Genomic DNA, 27,520 nt, shown 5'->3' on the forward strand with positions numbered 1-27,520 from the left:
GATAACCCTATATGCAAAACAGAAAAAGAGACACAGATGTATAGAACAGACTTGTGGACTCTGGGAGAAGGCGAGGGTGGGATGTTTCAAGAGAACAGCATCGAAACATGTATATTATCTAGGGTGAAACAGATCACCAGCCCAGGTTGGATGCATGAGACAAGTGCTTGGACCTGGTGCACTGGGAAGACCCAGAGGGATCGGGTGGAGAGGGAGGTGGGAGGGGGGACCGGGATGGGGAATACATGTAAATCCATGGCTAATTCATGTCAATGTGTGACAAAAACCACTGCAATGATGTAAAGTAATTAGCCTCCAACTAATAAAAATAAATGGAAAAAAAAAAAAAAAAACCAGGAGCAAACTTTATATCTATAGGCTGTCTAGCACCCATCCTCATGGAAATCTGTTGGGAGCCAATTTGAGTCTCTATGTGAACAGAATTTATTAACGTGTTGGCTGTGACAAGAACTTTGCATGAATTGCTCTTCGAATTGGCATTTGGTGAGGACTTAACCTCCTGCCAGCTTGCTGACTTTCAGCTGGTGTCATGTGATGCATTTCTTATTGTTGTTTTTTTAATAGATTTTTGGCCACACTGCATAGCATGAGGGATTGTAGTTCTCTGACCAGAGATGGAATCCATGCTCCTTGTATTGGAAGTTCAGAGTCTTAACCAATGGACCACCAGGGAAGTCCCCATATGATACATTTCTGTGCCTCCATATTTTGTTTACTTCCTACTCTACTTGCCTAAGTGGCAACTCACTTTTCAGTGTCCTTTGCTCTCATACCACATATCAACACAATCCCCAGAGATGAAAGGTATGAACCTGTACCCCCGGGCAGTGGTTGGGTGAAGAGGTAGTTGGATGGATTTGAACAGAGTCAAATGGAACTCTCCAATTCAGATATGCATCAAAAAAGTAGGCTAGGGAATTCCCTGGCAGTCCTAGTGACTCAGGTAAAGAATCCGCCTGCAATGCAGGAGACGTGGGTCTAATCTCTGGGTCAGGAAGATCCCCTGGAGAAGGGAATAGCAACCCACTCCAGTATTTTTGCCTGGAGAATTCCACGAACAGAGGAGTCTGGCAGGCTACAATCCATTATCACAAAGATCAGACACAACTAAGTGACTAACACTCATACACACCAGTAGTTAGGACTTGGTACTTTCACCTCCAGGTCCTGGGTTCAATCCCTCATTGGGGAACTAGATCCCACAAGCTGTGTGGCATGGTTAAAAAAAAGGAAAGAAAACAACAGACTAATTCATCTCTTTGAAGTTGCTAAAGTATTTTTGCTCTACATCCTTCATCTTAATGTTAATCTTTAACCATGATTTACTCTTGTCAATCTTGAATTATTTTTATTAAATTTTGAGATTAAGGGAAGATAACTGGCTGATTTTTTTCCCCTTCTGGACTAGCCAGTATCCTTAGAAATATTTTTTAAAAATTACAATGTCTGATCATACAAAGGAGATCTTTTTGTTTCCTCATTACCAGCTGGTCAAAAAACCTACTTGGACTTTTATTGCTCTTAATCTAAGAAATCATTGTATATCAGTATAGGATACAATAGTATCTTGGTCAGTTTGCTTCAGCATTTTTAGAGTCTGCTATGCACTATGTAGCAAGAAGGCTAGACCATGAGATGCTCTAGATGAGGGCTCTCCCTTCTGGGTGCTCTACAACGCTGTAAAAGAAAGTGGTAGGCAGTGTGGACCAGACAGGAAACATGGAAGTGTAATTGAATGTGAGAAGCTGTTAACTTAAGCAGGACATGGTTAGGGCCGGAGCAAAGAATGAATGGTCAATTGAACATGTGAGAGTTCTGGAAAGGTAGGTTAAGGATTCTTTATTCTCTGGGGTTTTTTCTCCAATCTTGCAGTTTGGGAGTTGGCCATTCAGTTAATCTAAGGAGTGATTAAGCCCTTGGGAAAGTGGACTGATGGTGACTCAATTCTGATTTTAGCTAGAAACTAGTTTAATATCCTAAAATAGCAAATCCTTCTTCCTAGAAGGAAGTTTACTTAAGACAAGAAATAACAAGAGCTATAAATCAAGACCAGAAAGCAACTTGGTTAATATATAGTATTTGAATAGAGTAGTATTCCTAGGGACAAGCCTACCCCAACTGTTAGAGTACTCTAATTTAGTGAGGGTGCCTCGCTCCTTAACCATGAACCTGTTCTTTCTACTGCTTCTTCAAAAATGTTCCAAGTTGCTCCCTTTAACATTTTTAGCTGCAACAGCTTTTTTTTTTTAAATAGAATATTCCAAATTGCTTCATAAAAATACATTTAGTAAGCACTCATAACAATAATAGCTAATTTTAATTGAGCATTTACTATGTGCTAGGTACTATTTTAAATGTTTCATGTGGATTATCCTCTTTGCTCCTTACACTCATGGTATGAAATAAATATTATTATCCCATCCTTTCTTTTCTTCAAATAAAGAAAATGAAGCATGTGGAAGTTAACGTCTTACTCATGGTCACATGGTTAGGAAGGCTGGGTCTAGAGCCTGTGCTGTGAAGCTTTCTGTGATTCTGCCTCAGTCTTTCATTTGAGGTGGTTGAGCCATTAGAGATGATTTGGTGTAATCTGTTTTTTGTTTTTAAGATAAGTTAAGAGAGAGCTCAGTTCAGGACTGACCTAGTAAATCAAGCGGCTAGCTCTTATTGTGCTTTTTGACTCACTATGGCCTGGAAACCAACTGCTTCAATTAAGACCAGCAACTTTTGTTATGAGAAGCAAAATTTTCTTTCTTCTTTTTTTTCTTTATTGGAATATAATTGCTTTACTGTGTTGTGTTAGTCTCTGCAGTACAATGAAGTGAATCAGCCTTATGTATACATATAACCCCTCCCTCTTAGACTCCTCCTCCCATCCTACCCATCTAGGTCGTCACAGAGCGCTGAGCTGATCTCCCTGTGATCTTCAGCAGGTTTCCACTGTTTTACACATGGCAGTGTATATATGTCAATCCCAATCTCCCAATTCATCCCACTCCCCTCTCCCTCCACCTGTGTCTACACATCTGTTCTCTATATCTGCGTCTCTGTTCCTGCCCTGAAAATAGGTCCATCTGTACCGTTTTTCTAGATTCCACATATACAAGTTAACATATATTTGTTTTGCTCTTTCTGACTTACTTTTTTCTTTTTATAAACTTCCCTTCAGTAAAACTGATGATAAGGTAGAAAAATAAAGGCCCGTGAGAATATACTAATACAAAGACAGTGAAATTTTCCTGTTTTCTAGATATTAACATCTACTTTATGTTTTCTCCTAAAAGTCTTCTTTTGCAAATGTATGTAGCTTTTCTATATTTGGCCTAAATTCATTGCGTTGGGAATCCATATACACATTTCATGAAGAGCTACTTTAAATGGTTCTGATGTAAAATGTCTATTTGTCTCTGGCTTCTAAGCTTTTTGGTTTTTTTGCTTATTAATTTTGATTGAAGTAGAGTTGATTTACAATGATGTGTTAGTTTCTGCTGGACAGCAAAGTGAGTCAATTATACATATACATATATCTGCTGTTTTTAAAATTCTGTTCCCATATAGGTCATTACAGAATATTGAGTAGAGTTCCCTATACTGCACACTAGGTTCTTATTCGTTATCCATTTTATATATAGTAGTGTGTTTATGTCAATCCTAATCTCCCAATTTATCCCTTCCACCCTGTTCTCCTGGTATGTCTCTGTTGTTTAAGCTTTTAAAAAGTTTTCTTTCATTGCTTCATCCTAATTGGGTGGGGTCCACCCTCCTTAGGGTGAGAGGGAGTTCAGTCTCCAAACAGCCTGAGCTTCATCCTCTCCAGACTGAATACTGCCAACTTGCTGATTTATGTGTGGTTTAAGTGAAGCCTTCCATGGATTTAGATGGGAACACCGAGACTTTTCACTGGAAAATTCACTTTGCATTTCACTTCAATTCCTAGAGGTTAGAGGTATGACTGTATGTATAGAGAAATTATCTGGTCTCTATATCTGTTTGCTTTTTATATTTTAAACTGTAACCTATTTCCTCATATCCTATGTTCATTCTTACATGTATTTTTCCACTTTCCTTTATTTTTTTCCTTTGGGAAGTAGATGACTGTAAACTATATGTTAAACATAACAGTTTTCTTCTTACTGTTATTGTCCATATTTTATTAGGTTTTACACAAAAATGACAAGTGCATTTGCTGCTGACCTGGCATCAAAAGAAGGAAGTAAATAAGCCAAATAACGTAAAAATCCTTCTGTGAATAAATAGAGTCCTACACAAGTCTCATTCACTAATAAATAAGACAAGACTTGTCATACTGAATGAAAATAGATAGTGTTTTGTCCACCAAATATTTGAATATGGTACAATTTATTTATCTCATTGTATTAAAAACAGTGATAACACTTTCAAGAACATTGACTTTTGCCAGAGGTCCTGCAAACCTAAAGGGACAGAGTAACAACATTTGCAAAGAAGGAACATTAACTGTATTTCAAACTGTTAGTATGTTGGGCAAAAAGGGAAAAGTTACACAGTCATAAAAATGGAGGAGCCATTCTAAAATTCAGGATCAGTGTGTAAACAAAACAAGTAGATCATTATGTCCCGAACACAGCTCAGAGTGGCTAAAGTGTTTAATCTCTATTTGAGTCTTGCTCTCGCCTCTGGTTTTGATGTGCTTAGATGATTCATAAGTTATTTCTACTCAGTTTCTTCATAGGGGAATGGAACTCATTTGACGCAGTTTGACGTGAAGCATGTTTTCATGTTTTCTTTGTCTATATGTCAAACAGGTTGAGTTTGCAGTGTGAGCATGCCCTTTTAATCTGTTTAAAGATTAATTTTGGAAGCAGCATCTGCTCCTGGAGATTATTTTTGACTAGCTTTCTGACTGATGAAGGGTAATCAATCTAGATGGAAATCATGTATACTGGTCTTGGCTACTTATTTCTCTTTCGTGAGTTGTCTTTTTCAGGTTTAGCAACACATGAAAAGGAGATAAGGCAGGGATCAGGAGAGGAACTACACTGGCTTCATTCATGCACAATGCCAAGTGCATGAGTCCAGGTCACTTCGGAGCTGAGACTGACAAAGGATCACTGCTCTGTGCAGTGGGTGCGCCCCTGCCTCAGTCCCAGGAAGCTCTACCTCTGACTCAATGACCTTGGTCAAGTTGCTGAACTTCACCAGCATTGAGTTTTCTCATCCAAGAAATGAAGAATTAGAGTCAATGAATTTATTTACAGAGCTATTATTCTGTGATTCTAAGTAAAAGAGGGAAAGTCACGTTGGTCTGACTTTAGGAGCCAGGCAAGGCTTGGCACGTTGTACAGGAGTGGATATAGTGACCTTTGTTGTTGTTTGTCCTCCTTGCTCTGAAAAAGACATTCCTTTGGGAGAGGCCTCTAGTTGCATTTGCAGCTCTGTCTTTGCATGTAAAGGAGATTCTAATGTGCTGGTGTCTTGATAATATAGCTTCTTGGGGAGAAAAATACTTTCTGCACAAACAGAGGCTCTTCAGCTTATCCCATGCTCTGCCAGATCTGTCCTGCTGACAGATGAATGTTCCTGAGCAGTGTGGGGACTAAGTGGAACCTATTCCTAATTCTGGTATCTTTATAGATTGGCTGGGCTTGAGTCTAAAACACCACAGCAGAGCTCTCTGATATGCTGAACTGGGCTATGTAGTTTAATATCTAAGCTTCTTTATCTCCTAAAACCCCAAACTAAACCTCATCCTCTTCCTATAATCTGTGTAGGAAGTCAGAGAGATTAGAGTTCTCCCCAGCAGATCAGCACCCCTTACTCCCCATCCCCAGCAACAGAAGAGCTGAAATAGAAGCGTCTCCTCCTGGGCTGTTTAGACGAGGCTAGGCATCAGTCTGTGATACCAATCACAGGGTGGTAAGGAGTAAGAGAGTCCCAATTGTGAAGATGCAGTGACTGCATCTCTAGGTACACACAGCACTTTCAGTGTCTTACGCTGGTTTTAAAGTGATATAAGGATGATAGGAGATGTGTTATATGAATTGGGACCACAGTTTCTCCATTTCTATAAAGAGGATAATGTCTTTTCCTTTTTCATTGCCATTAAGATAATATGTTTCCTGCTTTAAAATTACGATTTGGATACGCAATGTTTTAAGTATTACAGAGCACTTTTACGTCTCCTCTTATAGTACTGATGTGTCTTATTCTAGAAAATATTTTATAAAATTAGCATTTTAACAACCAGAAACTATCTTTTATAATTTATGAAATCCTGTTATGCTCTCCTAGCAAATTTTAATTGGGATGGCATTAGTAAAGTGGTTTATTTGGGTTCACTAGAGCACTAATCTTATTAGGGTATGTTCAATTCTGAGTTAATTTATATGAATATCTTTTATATTCATATATGGTCATAAAAATGTAACTCAGGGATAAATATGCCAAAAATATGTCCTAGTCTTTTGAGAACTTTTTAAAACAGTAAATAATATAGCAAAATGTACTGATTTTTAGGTACTCATTCATATTCAATGACAGAGAATTCTGGATTTTTACAATGATCATTTGGCTTGAGAGTAGAAACAAAGGATCCCTCTCTTTTTCATTTGCTATTTTTGCTGAGCTTTAAATTATACATATGGACAGAAAACTTGGAAATGTAGTGATAGTCTAGGTTCTTGGTTTAAAACAAATGTTGAAATAAAGTCTACCTCACAAAAATAAAAACTTACATTTTTTTGAAAAAAGAACAAAAGGAGCTTTAAAATCTTCTTTTAAAAGATGACAACAAAGAAGACAGAAAATATGAATGAAAATGAGGATTCAAATGCAAAAGCTTATAGAAAAGTACTTACAATTTACCTTATTGTCATAAAATGACATTTTGTTGTCAACATCTCTTTGTTGACTCAAGTCAGATTTTTTCCTGACTTACTTGGCTCTGAATAAAAATATAATAAATGTAGCTATTTCAAGAGCTGGATGAAGTGGCTTTTAAAGTTTAAAAAGTATTCCAGTTATTTTGTTTTATTAAAACAATAAAAGTCAGAAACTATTTGTCAGTGTAATATCTGCAATTAAGGTAAACAATTCTTTTAATCGTATATCTTTTAGGTTGATGAAGATATAAAATTTTGTGTGTCCTGAAACCATGGCAAAAATTAAAAAAACAAAATAAATCATTATTTTCTGATATGTATTTTAAAAGTGGTTCAATTTAAGTCATAAAAGGATAGAAACAACTTCAGAACTTAAGAAGATCATGCCCAAAAAAAGGAATTAAAAAGTTATATCGATCTCAGTCTCTAAGTAATGAAGAATGAAAAACATTGACAATATTTTGATCTTTCCTCATTCAATTTTGGCAGTCCTTAGCAAAAGAATTTAGTAGGTCTGAGCTTTCAGAAGGCTTTTAAAGGAATATAGGTAAATAGGAATACTCTTTTTTTCACTCCTCCTCCTCTACCATCCCCAGTTTATTTCTCAGTGCGCACAGAAGAATTGGCAACAGAGAATAGAAGAACATTTTCATTTATATTTCTTCCAAACTAGACTGTATTACCTTGAAGAGGGCACTTTCTCTGAAATAAGAGCCATCTGATTGATTCCCTAGTGAAACTGGGATAGTTTTCTATTACCATTAACTTACTAACCTACCCCTGAGTTCAGATTTTTCTTTAGTCCTGTTTTACCTATTTTCCTTGGAAGGATACTAATGGTTTGTTGATTTCGATGGCAAGAAGCTTTTAAATCATTCACGCCAAATGTACTTTTCTGTTATATTTTGGTAGTCATTATGTAAAAAAAATTTAGGAGGTAAATCAAAGGTGATGTCTTTCTTTTTTAAAACAATATTTCTAGAGCAGTCCTGTGATTTGAAAGTAGCTTTCCCATTACAGTTTCTTTTAAATACAGTTCAGTTCAGTCAATCAGTAATGTACGACTATTTGTAATCCCATGGACTGCACCATGCCAGGCTTCCATGTCCATCACCAACTCCCGGAGCCTGCTCAAATTCATGTCCATTGAGTCGGTGATGCCATCTAACCATTGTCCCCTTCTGTTGTCCCCTTCTCCTCCTGCCTTCAATCTTTCCCAGCATCGGGATTTTTTTTAATGAGTCAGTTCTTCGCATCAGGTAGCCAAAGTACTGAAACGTCAGCATCAGTCCTTCCAATGAATATTCAGGACTGATTTCCTTTAGGATTGTCTAGTTTCATCTCTTTGCAGTCCAAGGGACTCTCAGGAGTCTTCTCCAATACCACAGTTAAAAGCATCAATTCTTTGGTGCTTAGCCTTCCTTATGGTCCAGTTCTCACATCCATACATGACTATGGGAAAAAAACATCGCTTTGATCATACAGGCCTTTGTTGGCAAAGTAATGTCTCTGCTTCTTAATATATTGTCTAGGTTGGTCATAGCTTTTCTTCCAAGGAACAAGCATCTTTTAATTTCATGGCTGCACCATCTGCAGTGATTTTGGAGCCCAAGAAAATAAAGCCTGTCACTGTTTCCATTGTTTCTTCATCTATTTGCCATGAAGTGATGGGACCAGATGCCATGATCTTAGTTTTCTGAACATTGAGCTTTAAGCCAACTTTTTCCCTCTTCTCTTTCACTTTAATCAAGAGGCTCTTCAGTTCCTCTTCACTTTCTGCCATAAGGGTGGTATCATCTGCATATCTGAGGTTATTGATATTTCTCCTGGCAATCTTGATTCCAGCTTATGCTTCATCCAGCCTGGCATTTCACATGATGTATTCTGCATATCAGTTAAATAAGCATGGTAATAATATACAGCCTTGACATACTCCTTTTCCAATTTGCAACCAGTCCATTGTTCCATGTCCAGTTCTAACTGTTGCTTCTTGACCTTCATACAGGTTTCTCAGGAGGAAGGTTAGGTGGTCTCTTATTCCTTTCTCCTTAAGAATATTCCACTGTTTGTTGTGATCCATACAAAGACTTTGGAGTAGTCAATGAGGCAAAAGTAGCTGTTTTTCTGGAATTCTCTTGCTTTTTCTATGATCCAACAGATATTGGCAACTTGATCTCTGGTTCCTCTGTCTTTTCTAAGTCCAGCTTGAACATCTGTAAGTTCATGGTTCACGTACTGTTGAAGCCTCATTTGGAGAATTTTGAGCATTACTTTGCTAGTGTGTGAGATGAGTGCAATTGTGTGGTAGTTTGAACATTTTTTGGCATTGCTTTTCTTTGGACTGGAATGAAAATGGACCTTTTCCAGTCCTGTGGTCACTGCTGAGTTTTCCAAATTTGCTGGCATATTGAGTGCAGCACTTTCACAGCATCATAGGATTTTTAAATAGCTCAACTGGAATTCCATCACATCCACTAGCTTTGTTGGTAGTGATGCTTCCTAAGGCCTGCTTGACTTCCCACTCCAGGATGTCTGGCTCTAGGTGGATGATAACACCATTGTGATTATCTGGGTCATGAAGATCTTTTTTGTGTAGTTCTTCTGTGTTTTCTTGCCTCCTCTTCTTATCTTCTGCTTCTGTTAGGTAGGTCCATACCATTTGTGTCCTTTATTGTGTCCATCTTTGCATGAAATGTTCCCTTTGCATCTCTAATTTTCTTGAAGAGATCTCTAGTCTTTCCAATTCTGTTGTTTTCTTCTGTTTCTTTGTATTGATCACTGAGCAAGGCTTTCTTATCTCTCCTTGCTCTCCTTTATTTTTGTCCTTTGCCTTTAGCACCTCTTCTTTCCTCAGCTATTTGTAAGGCTTCCTCAGACAAACTTTTTGCCTTTTTCAATTTCTTTTAAATACAGTTATTTTAAATAATTTTAATACTCTCTTCTAAGTGACATATGCTCCTGTTTATCAATGTATAATGCATGTACTTGCAAAGTCTGTATATCATAGATGTTGGAGCTATTACTGACAGTATTTTCTCTAGTGATTTTTCTAGAGATGATCATCTAAATTAGTAGTCATTTAGAAAACTATTCACTTTTATTTGAATATTTTTGCTCTAGAAACCATACTAGAAACAGGCTTATATTAACAGAGAAGGTTGAATTTCTTTGATTAGTCCTGTCCCTCTTAGGATGCCTTCCTTTCCTACCTGTGAAAGGTAACTTTGAATAACATCTTTCTGACTGATTTCCCCACTGTATACTTTTACCAAGTTCTCTTCTTGCAAGGCAGAACCCAAGTCTCTAATATGATTTTTTCACCCCTTTTTTTTTTCACCCCTATAGTTTACCTGGGTTATAGTTTGTTACAAAAGCAATTTTTTCTCAGTTTCCTTTTGCTGTGGAAGGAATCTCAAGTTTATAGAATTGAAATGACATATCTTTTTTTTTTTCTAATTACAACTTTAATTGAACCCATGTTATTAAAATAACATTTTTGAGCTTTTTCTAATTATAACAATAAAACTTTCTCAGTGTTGGGCATTTGGAGATCAGGAAAATACCACAAGCCTAAGGAAAGACGAAACAAACTGAAAGAAAATAAAATAAAAATTATTTGCAATTTTACTACATAAGTATCCTATATTGGGGTAGGTCCTTCAAATAATTATACCATTAAATTATAACTACTTATTAATAATCCCTCAATGATATGAACTTATTTTAGAAACATATATACACAGGTCCAGATGGCTCTGGATTTTATATTCTGTTCTGTGGTCTCTTGTCCTCTCAGCTACATCTGTTACCATTATTTTAGCTCTATAACAAGTTTGCTGCTCAGGTGCTTCAGTTGTGTCTGACTCTTGTGACACCGTGAACTGTAGCCTGCCAGGCTCCTCAGTCCGTAGGATTCTCCAGACAAGAATGCTGGAGTGGGTTGCCATGGCCTCCTCTGGGGCACCTACCAGACACAGGGATTGAATCCCTGTCTCCTCTGACTCCTGTGTTGAAGGTGGTTTCCTTACTGCTAAGCCACCTGGGAAGCCTGCATAACAAGTTTTGACTTTGATTTTTATAAGCTCTCTAACATTCTTCTCTTTCAATATTTTCTTGTCTATTATCTGTGTATATGTAAGAGAAATTTTTGATTGAAAAATATCAACTTAAATATGTATGGCTGAGTTCACCCCTTCACCTGAAACTATCACAGTGCTGCTAATCGGCTATATCCCAATACAAAATAAAAAGTTTTAAAAAATGCTACAAAAAGAATCTCAAGTTAAAAATATCCTTTCAGATTTTGATTGGAATTGCTTTAAATGTAAAAATTAATTGGTTAGCATTTACCTGTTAACCATAATTGAGTCTTCTTATCCAGGTAAATGACACCAGTGAACTCTTATATCCCTGAACTAAGTTTTGTAGATTTCTTCATAGATATCATATACTTTATTTCTCATCTATTCCTAGATGTTTTACATGTTTCGGGAGCTGTGGTATATAGGATCATTTCCCATTATGTTTTCCCAATGGTAACTCCTTATGTTTTATATGGCTCATAATTGGCTATGTCACCGAAATGCTTCATTATTTCTAGTTAGTTCTAATTCGTTTCTTGGGCTATATTATGGTATTCTCCAATGTTTTCTTTTTCTTTTTTAAATTATTCTTTTAAATTCAATTTAATAATTTTTTCCTGAATTTTAAAATATTTTTTGTTTCCCTTACATGACTTTGTCTGGTACATCTTTGTCCAAACATGAAGACAACAGATAAATATGATAGATCTTCAGGTGCTAAGAAAATGTATCACCCCTGCCTGAGAAGCAGTCTAATCAAATGTACATGTTTAGACATCATATATGGGCTGGACTTGATCATGATGGTGGCACTTAATACCTGTATAACCTTAGGCAAGTTGGTTAACTGATTTATGCCTCAGTTTTGTAATCTATAAAATGGGGATGTTTTGAGGATTTAAATGAATAACAATATAAAATGCCTTTGATAGTGCCTAGAGCATGCTAAGGGCTTCCCTGATAGCTCAGTTGTTAAAGAATCCACCTGCAATGCAGGACACTTGGGTTCGATTCCTGAGTTGGGAAGATTCGCTGGAGAAGGGATAGACTACCCACTTCAGTATTCTTGGACTTCCCTTGTGGCTCAGCTGGTCAAGAATCTGCCTGCAATTCCAGAGTCCTGGGTTCGATCCCTGGGTTGGGAAGATCCCCTGGAGAAGGGAAAGGCTTCCCACTCCAGTATTCTGGCCTAGAGAATTCCATGGACTGTATAGTCCATGGGGTCGCAAAGAGTCGGACATGACTGAGCTACTTTCACTTTCACTTCAGAGCGTACTAAGCACTAAACAAGTATTTTCTGTTATTGTTGTTATTTTTATTTCAAAATTTGGGGAATAATTTTAATTTCAGTTAGTTCAGTTCAGTCGCTCATTCATGTCTGACTCTTTGTGACCCCGTGGACTGCAGCATGCCAGGCCTCCCTGTCCATCACCAACTCCCAGAGTTTATTCAAACTCATGTCCATTGTGTCGGTGATACCATCCAACCATTTCATCCTCTGTCATCCCCTTCTCCTCCTGCCTTCAATCTTTCCCAGCATCAGGATCTTTTCAAATGAGTCAGTTCTTTGCAATATTATCTAAATTTTAATTTAGATGTGTCTTTTAAAATGTATTTTTTCCCCTTTGAACACTTATTTGCATATTTTTGATACATTTTGTACTAACATACCTGATTGGACTTTATGAAAATCTTTTCTTCTGTTCCTTTTCCTTTTTGTATTTTGAAACCTTGTCTTTTTGTAATATGATATAAATGATTTCTTGTGCAAAAGTGGAAGACAGAGGTCATCAGAAGGGTTTCATGTCTGATCATCCCTTTTATAGTGTTCTCAGCCCACAAAATCTTGTCCATTAGTCCAGAATCCTCATGACTATCAAATCAGAAACCACCCCTCTCTCACTGACATTTTTTCCTCCTAAGTTTGATTAGTAATAGAGTGCTTAATTCTTATTTGTTATCTGTTTTATCTTGGTAAGAAGACAAAGTTTAAGTAGGAACTAAAACCATTTAGCAGCCTAATGTGCTGATCAAGGCAAAATTCTTGTTACTGATCAGAGTATTAGTTTGTAAAATTAGCTGATGCTTGTTCTCCTTTCATCATTCTTCTAAGATAAGATTAAAAAAAATAACTCTTCTTTTATGAGGTACCATTACACACCAGTCAGAATGGCTGCTATCCAAAAATCTACAAGCAATAAATACTGGATAGGGTGTGGAGAAAAGGGAACCCTCTTACACTGTTGGTGGGAATGCAAACTAGTACAACCACTATGGAGAACAGTGTGGAGATTCCTTAAAAAACTGGAAATAGAACTGCCATATGACCCAGCAATCCCACTCCTGGGCGTACACACCGAGGAAACCAGATCTGAAAGAGACACGTGCACCCCAATGTTCATCGAAGCACTGTTTATAATAGCCAGGACATGGAAGCAACCTAGATGCCCATCAGCAGACAGATGGATAAGAAAGCTGTGGTATATACACACAATGGACTGTTACTCAGCCATTAAAAAGAACACATCTGAATCAGTTCTTAATGAGATGGATGAAACTGGAGCCCATTATACAGAGTGAAGTAAGCCAGAAAGATAAAGACATTACAGTATACTAACACATATATATGGAATTTAGAAATATGGTAACGATAACCCTATATGCAAGACAGAAAAAGAGACACAGATGTATAGAACAGACTTTTGGACTCTATGGGAGAAGGCAAGGGTGGGATGTTCTGAGAGAACAGCATCGAAACATGTATATTATCAAGTGTGAAACAGGTCGCCAGTCCAGGTTGGATGCATGAAACAAGTGCTCGGGGCTGGTGCACTGGGAAGACCCAGAGGGGTGGGATAGGGAGGGAGGTGGGAGGGGGGTTCAGGATGGGGAACACATGTAAATCCATGGCTGATTCATGTCAATGTATGGCAAAAACCACTACAATATTGTAAAGTAATTAGCCTCCAACTAATAAAAGGAAAAAAAAACCCTCTTCTTTTAAGGGAAGCTTTTCATACAGTAGTAGATGCTTTCATATAATTTGTTTAGATTTCTTTAATAAAATTTATTATCTGTATATTGTATCTTCCATACTTGTATCATTTTGACCATTTTAATATTTTTATCTCTTTCTTCTTTGGTCTTGGCTAGGTTTATAAGTTTGTCTTTTGCATGACTTACCAGATTTTCTGCAGTTTAGGGTCTGACAGTTATAAATTTTAGTGCAATTTTAAATTCTATTGTCATTCTTTATTTCCTCCCTACATTCTGTTAGTGAGCCCATCAATTATCTTTTTTTTTTAGTGTAATTTTTTTATCTTAGTTCATCTTTACCCATTTTGTTCAGAGAGTGCAAAGTGTTTTATTTAATTTCCTTGAGAACATAGATTAATGTTTTCTAAAATTTACTTATGTTTCTTGCCATAGTAACATTAAAATATTCTCTTTACCTCTTACATGCTGTATTTATTTCCCTGTGTAGGATATAATATCTTCATGGGTATCATTTCATCTTTATTATTGTACATTTTTTTATGCTTATACATTCTTAAATGAAAAAGATTTATTTTGATCTTGTATGTGGCAGTAAATAGCTTTTTGGATTTTTTTAATATTCTTTTAAGATGTTAGGATCCTTTTCTAAAAGCTATAGTTGAATGGTGGGTAGGGTAAATTTATATCAGTGACCCAGCAATTTGGAAGAAGTTGGAGGAATGGGACACCTAAAGCCAGGAAGTTTCCTCTGCATGGTTTATTCTCTGTTCATGGGGAAACTGCTATGCTATGGACCAACTTACTGTAACTAGTTTCTTTACTTCCTGGCTTCCCCTCAAAAATACTGTTGGCTCTGTCAGACCTCCTTCCTGTAGCTCTTGCCTGCTGTTTCAGGCAAAACCCCTACTTCAATGGGAGAGTCAAATTCCTAATTTGTTTCATCTACCAAAATAAACTCCATATGGATTAAAGATTTACATGTAAAAAATTATAAAACTTTATTATTACTTGAAAAAATATGGTAAAATATTTATGTACACTTTGGGTATCAGTGTACATTTTAAGTCCAATGCAAGGGCAAATTAAATTACTGATAGATTTAACTATTTAGCAATGTATAACATCTATATGTGAGGAAACTTGCTCCATATACACTATTTATGGCAAATAAAAATATTTATAACATGATTTGATTGTCAAAGCATGAATCCTTATGTATGAAGAATTTTTTGCAATTTTTTTTCAAAAGAATAATTTGGAAATTAGTAAGAAAAATGTGAAAATTCTAATAGAAAACTGTGCAACATTAAAACAGTTTTGGGCTTCCCTTGTGGCTCAGCTGGTAAAGAATCTGCCTGCAATGCTGGAAACCTGGGTTCTATCCCTGGGTTGGGAAAATCCCCTGGAGAAGTAAAAGGATACCCACTCCAGTATTCTGGCCTAGAGAATCCCATGGACTGTTTAGCCCATGGGATCACAAAGAGTCAGACACGACTGAGTGACTTTCACTTTTACTTCAAAGTTCAGTTCAGTTCAGTCGCTCAGTCTTGTCTGACTCTTTGCGACCGAATGGACTGCTGCACGACAGGCCTCCCTGTCCATCACCAACTCCCGGAGTTTACTCAAACTCATATCCATTGAGTTGGTGATGCCATCCAACTGTCTCATCCTCTTTCCTCCCCTTCTCCTCCTGCCCTCAATCTTTCCCAGCATCAGGGTCTTTTCAAATGAGTCAGCTCTTCGCATCAGATGGCCAAAGTATTGGAGTTTCAGCTTCAACATCAGTCCTTCCAATGAACACCCAGGACTGATCTGCTTTAGGATGGACTGGTTGGATTTCCTTGCAGTCCAAGGGATTCTCAAGAGTCTTCTCCAACACCACAGTTCAAAAACATCAATTCTTCGGCTCTCAGCTTTCTTTATAGTCCAACTCTCACATCCATACATGACTACTGGAAAAACCATAGCCTTGAGTAGACAGAATTTTGTTGGCAAAATAATGTCTCTGCTTTTTAATACACTGTCTTGGTTGGTCATAACTTTTCTTCCAAGGAGTAAGCGTCTTTTAATTTCATGGCTGCAGTCACAATCTGCAGTGATTTTGGAGCCCAAAAAAATAAAGTCTGCCACTGTTTCCACTGTTTCTCCATCTATTTCCCATGAAGTGATGGTACCAGATGCAATGATCTTTGTTTTTTGAATGTTGAGCTTTAAGCCAACATTTTCACTCTTCTCTTTCACTTTCATCAAGAGGCTCTTTAGTTCTTCTTCACTTTCTATCATAAGGGTGGTGTCATCTGCATATCTGAGGTTATTGATATTTCTCCCAGCAATCTTCATTCCAGCTTGTCTTGTGCTTCATCCAGCTCAGCGTTTCTCATGATGTACTCTGCATGTAAGTTAAATAAGCAGAGTGACAATATACAGCCTTGATGTACTCCTTTTCCTATTTGGAACCAGTCTATTGTTCCATGTCCAATTCTAGCTGTTGCTTCCTGACCTGCATACAGATTTCTCAAGAGGCAGGTCGGGGGGTCTGGTATGTCCATCTCTTCCAGAATTTTCCACAGTTTATTGTGATCCACACAGTCAAAGGCTTTGGCATAGTCAGTAAAGCAGAAATAGATGTTTTTCTGGAATTCTCTTGCTTTCTCGAGGATCCAGTGGATGTTGGCAATTTGATCTCTGGTTCCTCTGCCTTTTCTAAAACCAGCTTGAACATCTGAAAGTTCATGGTTCATGTATTGCTAAAGCCTGGCTTGGAGAATTCTGAGCATTACTTTACTAGCGTGTGAGATGAGTGCAATTGTGCGGCAGTTTGAGCATTCTTTGGCATTGCCTTTCTTAGGGATTGGAATGAAAACTGACCATTTCCAGTCCTGTGGCCACTGCTGAGTTTTCCAAATTTGCTGACATATTGAGTGCAGCACTTTTACAGTATCATCTTAGGGTTTGAAATAGCTCAACTGGAATTCCATCACCTCCACTAGCTTTGTTCATAGTGATGCTTCCTAAGGCCCATCTGACTTCACATTCCAGGATGAGTGGCTCTAGGTGAGTGATCACACCATCGTGATTATCTGGGTTGTGAAGATCTTTTTTGTATAGTTCTTCTGTATTTTCTTGCCACCTCTTCTCAATATCTTCAAAAGACAGTTCATAAAGAAGAAAGTACAAATAGCTAAGAACATGAAAGAGACATTCAATGTCATTAATAATCAAATAAATGTAATTCACAGCAACATATTATAATTTTCTTTATTATATTGATAAATGTAAATAAAATATATTTATATTGATTCAGTACATTATGGAAATTTCTCTTTCAAATACATTCTTTTTAATCATTGCATAATACTTCATGGTTTGGATTTAACCTGGTTTATCTCCCTGTTCATGGATAGTATATTGTTTCATTTTTTTGGCACTCTAATAAATGCTGCCACAAACATTCTTTTATATGTGAATAAACTGTGGCTATTATATCTACAGGATGTGAAAATGAAATGTGAAAGGGACAGTTGCTGAGTCATGTATGACCCTTTGCGACCCCGTGGACTATACAGTCCATGGAATTCTCCAGGCCAGAAAACTGGAGTGGGTAGCCTTTCCCTTCTTGGGGGCATCTTCCCAACCCAGGAACTGAACCCAGGTCTCTTTCATTGCATGCAGATTCTTTACCAGCTGAGCCACAAGAGAAGCCCAAGAATACTAGAGTGGGTAGCCTATTCCTCCTCCAGGGGATCTTCCCAACCCAGGAATTGAACTGGGGTCTCCTGCATTGCAGGCGGATTCTTTACCAACTGAGCTACCAGGGAAGCTTCAGTTTTGCTGTAGCTAACAGTGTTGTGACCATTCCAGGTGAAGAGCCACTGGATTGAGTCATATGTATACATGTATCCATTCTCCCCCAAACTCGCCTCCAACTAGGCTGCCACATAACATTGAGCAGAGTTTCTTTGCTATACAGTAGGTCCTTCTTGGTTATCCATTAAAAAATTTTTTTTAACTGGAAATAATTGCTTTACAACTGTGTTGGTTTCTGCCATATATCAACATAAACCAGATATAAGTATACATATGTCCCCTCCCTCTTGAACATCTCAGCCACCCCATCCTATGGCTGATTCTCATCCCACCCCTCTAGGTTGTCACAGAGCACTGTGTTTCAGTTTCCTATGTCATACAGCAAATTCCCGCTGTATCCATTTTAAATTTAGCAGTTTGTACATGTCCATTCCAAATTCCCTAACTATCCCTTCCCCCCATTCTTCCCCCTAGAAACCATAAGTTTGTTCTCTAAGTCTTTGAGTCTCTTTCTGTTTTGTAAGTGAGCTCATTTGTATAATTTCTTTTTAGATTTCACATTTAATGGATGTCATACAATATTTCTCCTTCTCTGTCTGACTTCCTTCACTCAGTATGACAATCTCTGGGTCCATCCATATTGCCTCAAATGTCATTATTTTATTCTTTTTATTTTATTTTATTTTTTTTCATTTATTTTTATTAGTTGGAGGCTAATTACTTTACAATATTGTAGTGGTTTTTGCCATACATTGACACAAATCAGCCATGGATTTACATGTGTTCCCCATCCCCATCCCCCCTCCCACCTCCCTCCCCATCCCACCCCTCTGGGTCTTCCCAGTGCACCAGCCCTGAGCTCTTGTCTCATGCGTCCATCCTGCACTGGCAATCTGTTTCATACTTGATAATATACATGTTTCGATGCTGTTCTCTCAGATCATCCCACCCTTGCCTTCTCCCATAGAGTCCAAAAGTCTGTTCTATACATCTGTGTCTCTTTTTCTGTCTTGCATATAGGGTTATCATTACCATATTTCTAAATTCCATATATATGTGTTAGTATACTGTATTGGTGTTTATCTTTCTGGCTTACTTCACTCTGTATAATGGGCTCCAGTTTCATCCATCTCATTAGAACTGATTCAAATGTATTCTTTTTAATGGCTGAGTAATAGTCCATTGTGTATATGTCCCACAGCTTTCTTATCCATCTGTCTGCTGATGGGCATCTAGGTTGCTTCCATGTCCTGGCTATTATAAACAGTGCTGTGATGAACATTTGGGTACACATCAGAATGGCTGCTATCCAAAAGTCTACAAGCAATAAATGCTGGAGAGGGTGTGGAGAAAAGGGAACCCTCTTACACTGTTGGTGGGAATGCAAACTAGTACAGCCACTATGGAGAACAGTGTGTAGATTTCTTAAAAAAATGGAAATAGAACTGCCATATGACCCAGCAATCCCACTCCTGGGCATGCACACCGAGGAAACCAGAACTGAGAGACATGTGCACCCCTTTGTTCATCGAAGCAGTATTTCATTCTTTTTAAAGGCTGAGTAACATTCCAAGAAATGCTATTTTAAAAGCCCTCTCACACTTAGAGTTTGACTCTTTTTTTATGTGTTTCTTGGATATTTTCTTTTACTATGCATACACTTTTTTATTAGCCCCTATGTTTTCTTTATCAATATATAAAACTTCTGAAGTTTTATATATTCACTTCTTAAGTGAATAATATTTTTACAATCCATTTTTCATCTTTAACTATGTTTTTATTTTTTATACAGTCAAGTGTGTCTGATATTCTTTTAGACTTTTTGAGTTTTCTACCTTTGATTAAAAAGGCCCTGATTAAAAGGTCTCCCTAACATTTATTTTCCTAAATTTTATTCTATTTTTATTTCCACAATTCTACCTTTTGTCTATATGAAATATGTTTCTCTATATGATGGGAACTAATGTCCAACTTAATTTGGTTAGAAATAGATAGTTTTGACAACATTTTGAATAGGTTTTTTTTACTAAATAAAATTCTGTGTTATCAGCTTCTTATATATGTTGGAAACTACCACTGACTCTCTTTCATTACACTAAATTATTTGTGTATTTTTTGTTTAATTAAAATGATGTTTTAGTACATTTGAATAGATGGTTAGGTAAGTCCTGAGCATATAACTGTTTTTGTATTTTTTCTCTTCTTATACATTTATTTTCCATATGAATATCAAAACATTCAATCTAATTTGAAATTATTGTAATTCAAACAGATTGTTTTCAAAGTGTATACTTTTATAGTATTTGGATTTTATAGATTTTATTATAGTATAGTAAAATCTTTCTAAGGATATCATTTGCCTATCTATTTGTTCAAATCTTATTTTGTATTTAAGAGAAAAATTTATAAATACATAGTTTTTTTCCTTTTGTGAATAACATTTTTTTCTGTTTTAATATCTGAATGGTGCTTTTTAGATATAAAATGTTGGTTCTGTATATAGCATATCTAGTCATCTTATTAAATTAACCTATGAGTTGTAGTAGCTTTATTTTTAGAGTCTTTTGAATTTTTTGGGTATAAAATATATGATTAAATATCATTTTGTAGTATCTATTATTTATGATATTTACTTTTTAATCTCATTTTGTCATTTCAATAATTTTATTTTTAAAATTTTTGTTGTTTGGAATATTATTGCTTTATAGTGCTGTGTTAGAAGAATTTCATGTAAATGAATCATATAGTATGTAGCTTCCAGAATTGCCTTTTTCATTATACATAATTTCTTTGTGATTGATTCAAGTTATTGTATATATCTATACTTTATTCCTTTTTATTTATGAGTAGTATTCCATGGTGTGAGTACACCACAATTCTTTTTAAACCATTCACCCATTGAAGGACATTTGTGTTGCTTCTATTTTTTGGCTATTATCAGTAAAGCTGATAAGAAGCATTCATACAGATTTCTTTGTGAACTTGAGTGTTGTTTCTCAGGGATAAATATTCAGAAGTTCAGTTGTTAGGTTGTTTTGCAATGGTATGCCTGGTTTTGTAAGAAATGGCCAAACTATTTTCCAGAGTGACTGTATCATTTTACATTCCTACAAATAATGGCATGAGTGACCTAGAATCCCTGCCTTCTTCCTAGCATTTGGTGTTAGCACCAATTTAAAAATTTTAGCTTTTCTGATAGATATTTAGAGATATCTCATTGTCGTTTTAAGTATCACTTCTGTAGTCACTAATGATGTTGCACATCTTTTCATATGCTTGTTTGCCACATGTAGACCTCCTTTAATGTCCTTTGCTCATTTTCTTGTTGGATTGTGTGAATTAACTTTTTTTTTTCTTTTTTACTTTTTACTTTTGAGAGTTCTTTATATATGCTGGATACTAAGCCTTTGCCAGATATGTAATTTGCAAATGTTTTCTCACACTTTGTAGTTTGCCTTTTTATTCTTTAAGCAGGTCTTCTTAAAGCAAAAGCTTTTAATTTTGAGGTAATTTTATCAATATTTTATAGATTCTAATTTTGGTGTCAAGCCTAAGAACTCTTTGCCAAGTCCTAGATCTGAAAGGTTTATGTTCTGCTATTTTTTATAAGTTTTACTTTTATATTTTAGTCCATGATCCATTTTGAGTTAATTTTTATATAAAGTGTGAGTTTCTTTCTTTCTTTTTTTTTTTGACCTATGGATATCTAATTATACTTTTGTTAAACGAGCTACTATTATTCCACTATTGAATTGCTCTTGTACTTTTTCCCAAAAGTCATTTGAATGTTACCAGCTACTCAATATTGTTTTAGCCCCATTCTTATTTCGGGGTGCATGTACTATTGCCTTGCCATGTCCCTGACTCACTTTCATAGCATGTTTTTACTACTAGCTTCTTAAGTGGTACATTCTCTTCTTTTCTCAGTATCATGTGTTTGGGAGATTAATGAGATTGGAACAGTTGAAAGTTTTGGTCAGGCATAGGCCACTAGCTGGCTTCTGGATGATCTGTTCTGGTCAAGTGTCACTGTCTTACCTCCCACCAACTATGGTTAAGAGGAGGACCGTGTCCTAGATGACTAGAACACTTAAGGGAAGGGGTTATAAGCAAGCAGATTGTAGTAAGTGAGCTGTGATCTAGTTAGGAAGTGACAGTATTACTTAAATATTATCTGTCAATATCCAAGAGGTTCTTTAAATGAAAAGTATCATCTTTTTTCATTTTCCCATTTGTGAAACAGAGGAAGTGACATTTTTACATTTGCTCTCTGAGTGTTGGATAACTTAACCCTGAGATAGTGAAAAGAAATTACAATGCCTTATTATGCATTGGAACCCATAAAGTGTAGTACTTTTCTAACCAGAATGTTAATATTCACCAGGGTCTTGAAATAATGCTTTATTCTTTGTCTTGCTCCCTGCCTACAGTAGAGTGCTAGAAACATATTTGGAAGTTATTATGACAAGAGATGTAATTTTAAGAAGAACATCACTGTAAAGTATGTTAACTAAGTTTTTTGGTGTAATGAGATGCAGCAGAATCATAAAGGAATGTGTTCATTTTTGCAGCAGTGAGTTTCTGTTACATGGAACAGAAGGCAAAGTTCATGTTTACTATTGCAAATGGATATCATAAATGGATAGTTCTTCATGAATTTTGTTGATTGAATTTCTTTGGCTGATGACAAAGGTACTAAAAACTAATGCAAAGAGAGATCTGATAGCAGGAATTTAATTTTTTTTGTTTACTTAATTATCCACTTTTGTATATTGCTAGCCAACTCTAAGCCTGTAGACAGAATCCCCAATATACTTATGAATCCCCTGATTTATTACAGAAAGGGAAAATATAATTTTGGATTGAATTCGAAAGGAAGTGAGGTGAGTTATAATTTTTAGTCAGTAAAGATCTACTTTACCCCTGATTTTTTTCTGGCCTCAAAGATATACTAAGTTCAGTTTGATTTGGGGTAGTTAATAAATGAAGAGGGTAGGGAAAGCGTATTCTGTTGACAAGTAATAGTGTTCTGTGAAGTTATGTGGGTAGGTAACTAGATGGGGTGAATTGCTTTTCCTAACTGTGATGAAGGTTTCTTGAGACTGATGATGGAAAATGAAGGAATAAAAGTCAACAGATTATGTCAACTGCTTTTTCCAAAGATTGCGTCTTATATACATTGCTATGTATAAAACAGATAAATAATGAAAACCTACTGTCGAGTGCAGGGAAAGAAAAGGTGCAGTCTGTAGGACATCCATTACGCTAACCTTAGAAACATAATCCGATGTATACTTTAGGTGCAGAAAAATACTGTTTGATCCCTTTTATGCAAGATAGCTAGAATAGACAAATTCATAGATTTAGAAAGTGCATTGGTGGATGCCCGGGGTCAGGGGGTGGTGGGGGAGGGAGGAATGGGACTTAGTGTTTCATGGGGACAGAGTTTCAGTTTAGGAAGGTGAAAAATTCGGGAGATAGATGATGGTGAGTGTTGTACAGCAATGTGAATGTGTTTAGTGCACAGCTAAATATGGGTAAAATAGTATGTTTTATATTATGTGACTTTTACCACAATAAAAAATTAAAAAAAAAAAAAAGGCAATTAAGACAGACAGATACCCACAGTAACTGATTTTGAAACTAAGGTCAGTGTTTCACTTTCCCGGTTGAGAACGGATAGGTTAGTTGAAATGCATTCTAGGAGAGGGATAGATTAGGATCTTGGGATTAGTATACACACACACACACACACACACACACACACACACACACACACAACCATATATAAAATAGATAACCAAGAAGGACCTACTGTATAGCACAGGGAGCTCTACTCAGTATTCTGTAATAATTTATGGGAAAATAATCTGAAAAATAATGAATTCATGTTATCTATATAACTGAATCACTATGCTGTATACCTGAAACACACAACATTGGAAATCAACTATACTCCAGTTAATTTAAAACGAAAAAAAAGATCATATCTGTATGTTTCATCTGTAGTCTCAACAGTGGGGGAAATTCTTTTACTGGCTGTTTGTGCTGCTGTGATTTGCATCACCACTTCCATGGACACAACCCAACTTTGTTATCTTATTTTCACTTGCCTCGACCATTATACAAGCCACACCCTTTCCTCTTCCCGGTCCCCCCACTCCAGTATATACTCTCTTCAACCTCGAAGAAGAGGTTTGATCAGGTCTCTCTCCTGCTCATGAATTTACACAAGCTCTGTAAAGTTTATTGATTCAAACCCAGCTTCCTTAACCTGGAAGCTGTTAAAGGATTAAAGCCATTTTTTTTTTCCTGACTGTAGTTTGAGTATTTCCTTTATTTAACCTGTGTTCTTATCAATCCATTTATTTTATCTGATCCATTTTTATTCAGTTCCCACTCTGCTCTCTCATGGATCCTTTTTTTTAACCTTCCTACATCTTTGCATCTGCAAAGACTGTCTTATCCAGCCAGCCAGATGCTTATCAACTCATTTGAGACCTCTGATACCCTTCAAAGATCTTGAGGAGCTATTCTTTGTAGGTCTGGGGATTTTCCCAGTGTTTACCTTCTTATTTCCACTTTCATCTAATTATCTGAGTCTCCATTTTATTGTCAAATTCCTGGAGATCTGTTGTCTGCCTTTTTTTTCTCTCCAATACCTCACTTCTAATGTCACCAATATTTGTATTGCATGCCCTAAGGCAAGTGACAGCTTATCTCTGGTCTTGACCAGATCAGGTGCCTGGACACTTTACCAGAATTCAGACTCACCATTCCTCTGCCTCCAGTCTGGAAGGATGATTGACCCTAATGCCTTGTGCCCACTGATCTGCTTTGTCATCTGTTCTCCAACAAATATTTACTGATTACCTACTCTCTGCTGGGCACTGGAGACTTAGTGCTGGGCCAAACAGTAGATATGACTCTGCTTTCTAAGGAGGTCAGAAAATGCTTTCTTGAGAATTCTCCAAGGCATGTCACCATCCCTAAGACTGTGTACTAGCTCTGAATTGCGACTAATTCACAGAATGTGGCAGATCTTTCTGAATAGTTGTTAGAGAAAGGTTTTTCTTCTAGCCTTGGGCCTTTAGTCTTGCCCCAGGTCTTTTCCTTAGATATTAAAATATTGACCAGGTTTTGGTGATCTAGTGTCTAATATTTGAATTCTAATATCTAACACTTGTGCTGGGCTTCCCTGGTGGCTCAGAGGTTAAAGTGTCTGCCTGCAATGCAGGAGACCTGGGTTCAATCCCTGGGTTGGGAATATCCCCTGGAGAAGAAAATGGCAACTCATTGCAGTATTCTTGCCTGGAGAATCCCATGGATGGAGGAGCCTGGCGGGCTACAGTCCACAGGATCGCAAAGAGTCGGACATGACTGAGCAACTTAACTAACTAACTAACTAACCACTTGTGTTATTTGTTCCTTTATCAAGACCAAGTCTAGGTGACCTGAGGAACTCGGAACTCTTTGTATGTTTTGTTTTGATCCCTAGACGTCAGTGAATACAATTAAAATGTATTCAAAAGCATCTAACTTAGTCTTAAATTTATAATGTACACAAAATATGGTAGGGGCAAGTAGGAGTGGTAGAAATATGTTGCATGGTTTATGTGGTAGTGTTTTGTTATTATTAAGAATGGTATGTAATTAAAATTTTAAGAAATAAATTATTTATTTGCTGGTATTTTTTTAGTAGTTAGTATGTGGCAAGCACCATGCTAAAAGTTACCATATGTATTACCTCATTTAATAATTTAAACCTTTGGAAAAACTGTGAACACACCTTTCACTGATCATGTATAACACTTGCTTGGGCTCTTCACAATTTGACCTATGGTTTCTTATTCAGACTTACTTTCCACTCTCTTTGAATCCTTGTGACAAACATATTCCTGGCTATTTTGTGTACTGTATTAGTATATTTTTTTCCCTTTCTCTAGAATTCATTCTTTTCAAAATCCTTCACTTGTGATTGTTATCTCTTCAAGATACTAGAGTCAGTCTACACTGAATATGATTTTTGGCCCTGTTCTTAAATAAAGTAGATGTTCAGCAAATATTAGTTAAACATCAGATGCTTTGGGTGGATTTGCTAACATCTCATTTATGCTAAGACATTCTGTAACAGCCAAATAATCAATGAGATTTAAGATGGTTCATTGCTCTTCATCCTGCCGTCTTAAAGAACTAACCAGAGTGAAACAAGCATCCTCTCTAAATCATATGATCATTAAGAATCACTAGTACTTATTCTGAGAACTTTCCATGATTTAAGAAGATTTTAAATTGTGTTGAATAAAGTAGGTTCCAAGAAGTCTAGTATATAGCTGTTTGCATCACTAGGTACTCAATTTTTTGAATGAATGGATCCTGTAAGATAGACACTACTATTATGATTTTAAAAATGGGATGCCTGAGACACCAAGAAGTTAGATACCTTGCCTGGGTGGCACAAAATAGCAAGCAACAGAGCTGACACCTTAACTGATATGTCCTTGAGGCCTGGCGATGTTTCCAACTCTGTCAGTAGTTAATCCAGATAAAATTGTAAATGGAGTATCATTTCATATTTAATTTCATTACTCTTTTGCATGTTACACATCTAGGAATACCTAGACTCCTAAATATTGTGATTAGTGAGTGTAAAAAAATATTAATGTCATATTTGACATGCTGGTGCACGTATCTGGTAAAAAAGTACATGTTAAATGCCTAAAATCACAGGTTGTTTTGTAGAAAAAATAGGACTAAATTTATTTAGAAGCAAACTTTCAAAATATGTTTATAAATCTAATTGCTAAAAGCTTTGCTTGAACTTTACAGTACCTTCTCCTCAGAATAATTGAAAAAAAAGAAAAAAACACTTCTTCCAAATGGTCAGCAGTGGCTTTTTTTTTTTTTTCACTTTTTAAAATGTTACTAAGAACACACATGCCAGATTTCATTTAACTGCATTTTTATGGTTCAGTCATTAACCTACTGAAAAAAAGTAGCTTAAATGGAAACACTGACATAAACCTTATTACACTGGCTCCAATGTGTTGCTATCATAAAGTATCCATCTTCTATATGTGTATGTTTTCATAGGATACTATTGAAAAGGTAATGGAAAATTAATGTTGCAATGGAGAATTTGATTCTTTGTATATATATTTAAACACTCTAGCACAGTGCATGTTTACAACATCAAGCAGTTTATTTGGAATTAAGGTTTATCATAAATTTTATGAAATTTAATACATATTTTACAACTGGCCATATATTATTTCTGCTCCCTAGTTTGAAGTTTATCTCATTTTTTTGACAAAATATTTGTTATATGTCTCTCCTTGGACTGGTACCGTACTATTTTTAATAGGTCTAAAATAAGAAAAATAAGTCTTAGGTGATCAATGACACTATCCCTCACAGATCATTTTTCTGATTAAATTTGAAAATGTACTCTGCCATGGTGGGATAGTGTGTCAAATGGTAGAAATAACTGAGCATGAAATAATTTAAAAATATCATCATCAAAAGGCAGCCTTCTTACTGCTTATGGAAATGTAAATTGATGCTAAAGCTGAAGCTCCAATACTTTGGCCACCTGATGTGAAGAGCTGACTCAGTGGAAAAGACCCTGATGCTGGGAAAGATTGAAGGCAGGAGGAGAAGGTGACGACAGAGGATGAGATGGTTGGGTGGCATCACCAACTCAATGGACATGAGTTTGAGCAAGCTCTGGCATATGGTGAAGGATGGGGAAGG

General features: G+C 36.4%; 1 protein-coding gene and 1 long non-coding RNA gene across 29 annotated transcripts in view; both read left to right on the forward strand.

Annotated features, from left to right (window-relative positions):
• Positions 1 to 27,520, forward strand: part of SUGCT (succinyl-CoA:glutarate-CoA transferase) — a 782,676-nt gene that overhangs the window by 220,831 nt on the left and 534,325 nt on the right. The gene's annotated exons all lie outside the window — the stretch shown is intronic.
• LOC139034830 (uncharacterized) overlaps positions 1 to 27,520 on the forward strand; it is a 70,543-nt gene that overhangs the window by 39,159 nt on the left and 3,864 nt on the right. The window lies entirely within an intron of this gene.

Source organism: Odocoileus virginianus, chromosome 1, assembly GCF_023699985.2.
Source record: "Odocoileus virginianus isolate 20LAN1187 ecotype Illinois chromosome 1, Ovbor_1.2, whole genome shotgun sequence".
NCBI lineage: Eukaryota > Metazoa > Chordata > Mammalia > Artiodactyla > Cervidae > Odocoileus > Odocoileus virginianus.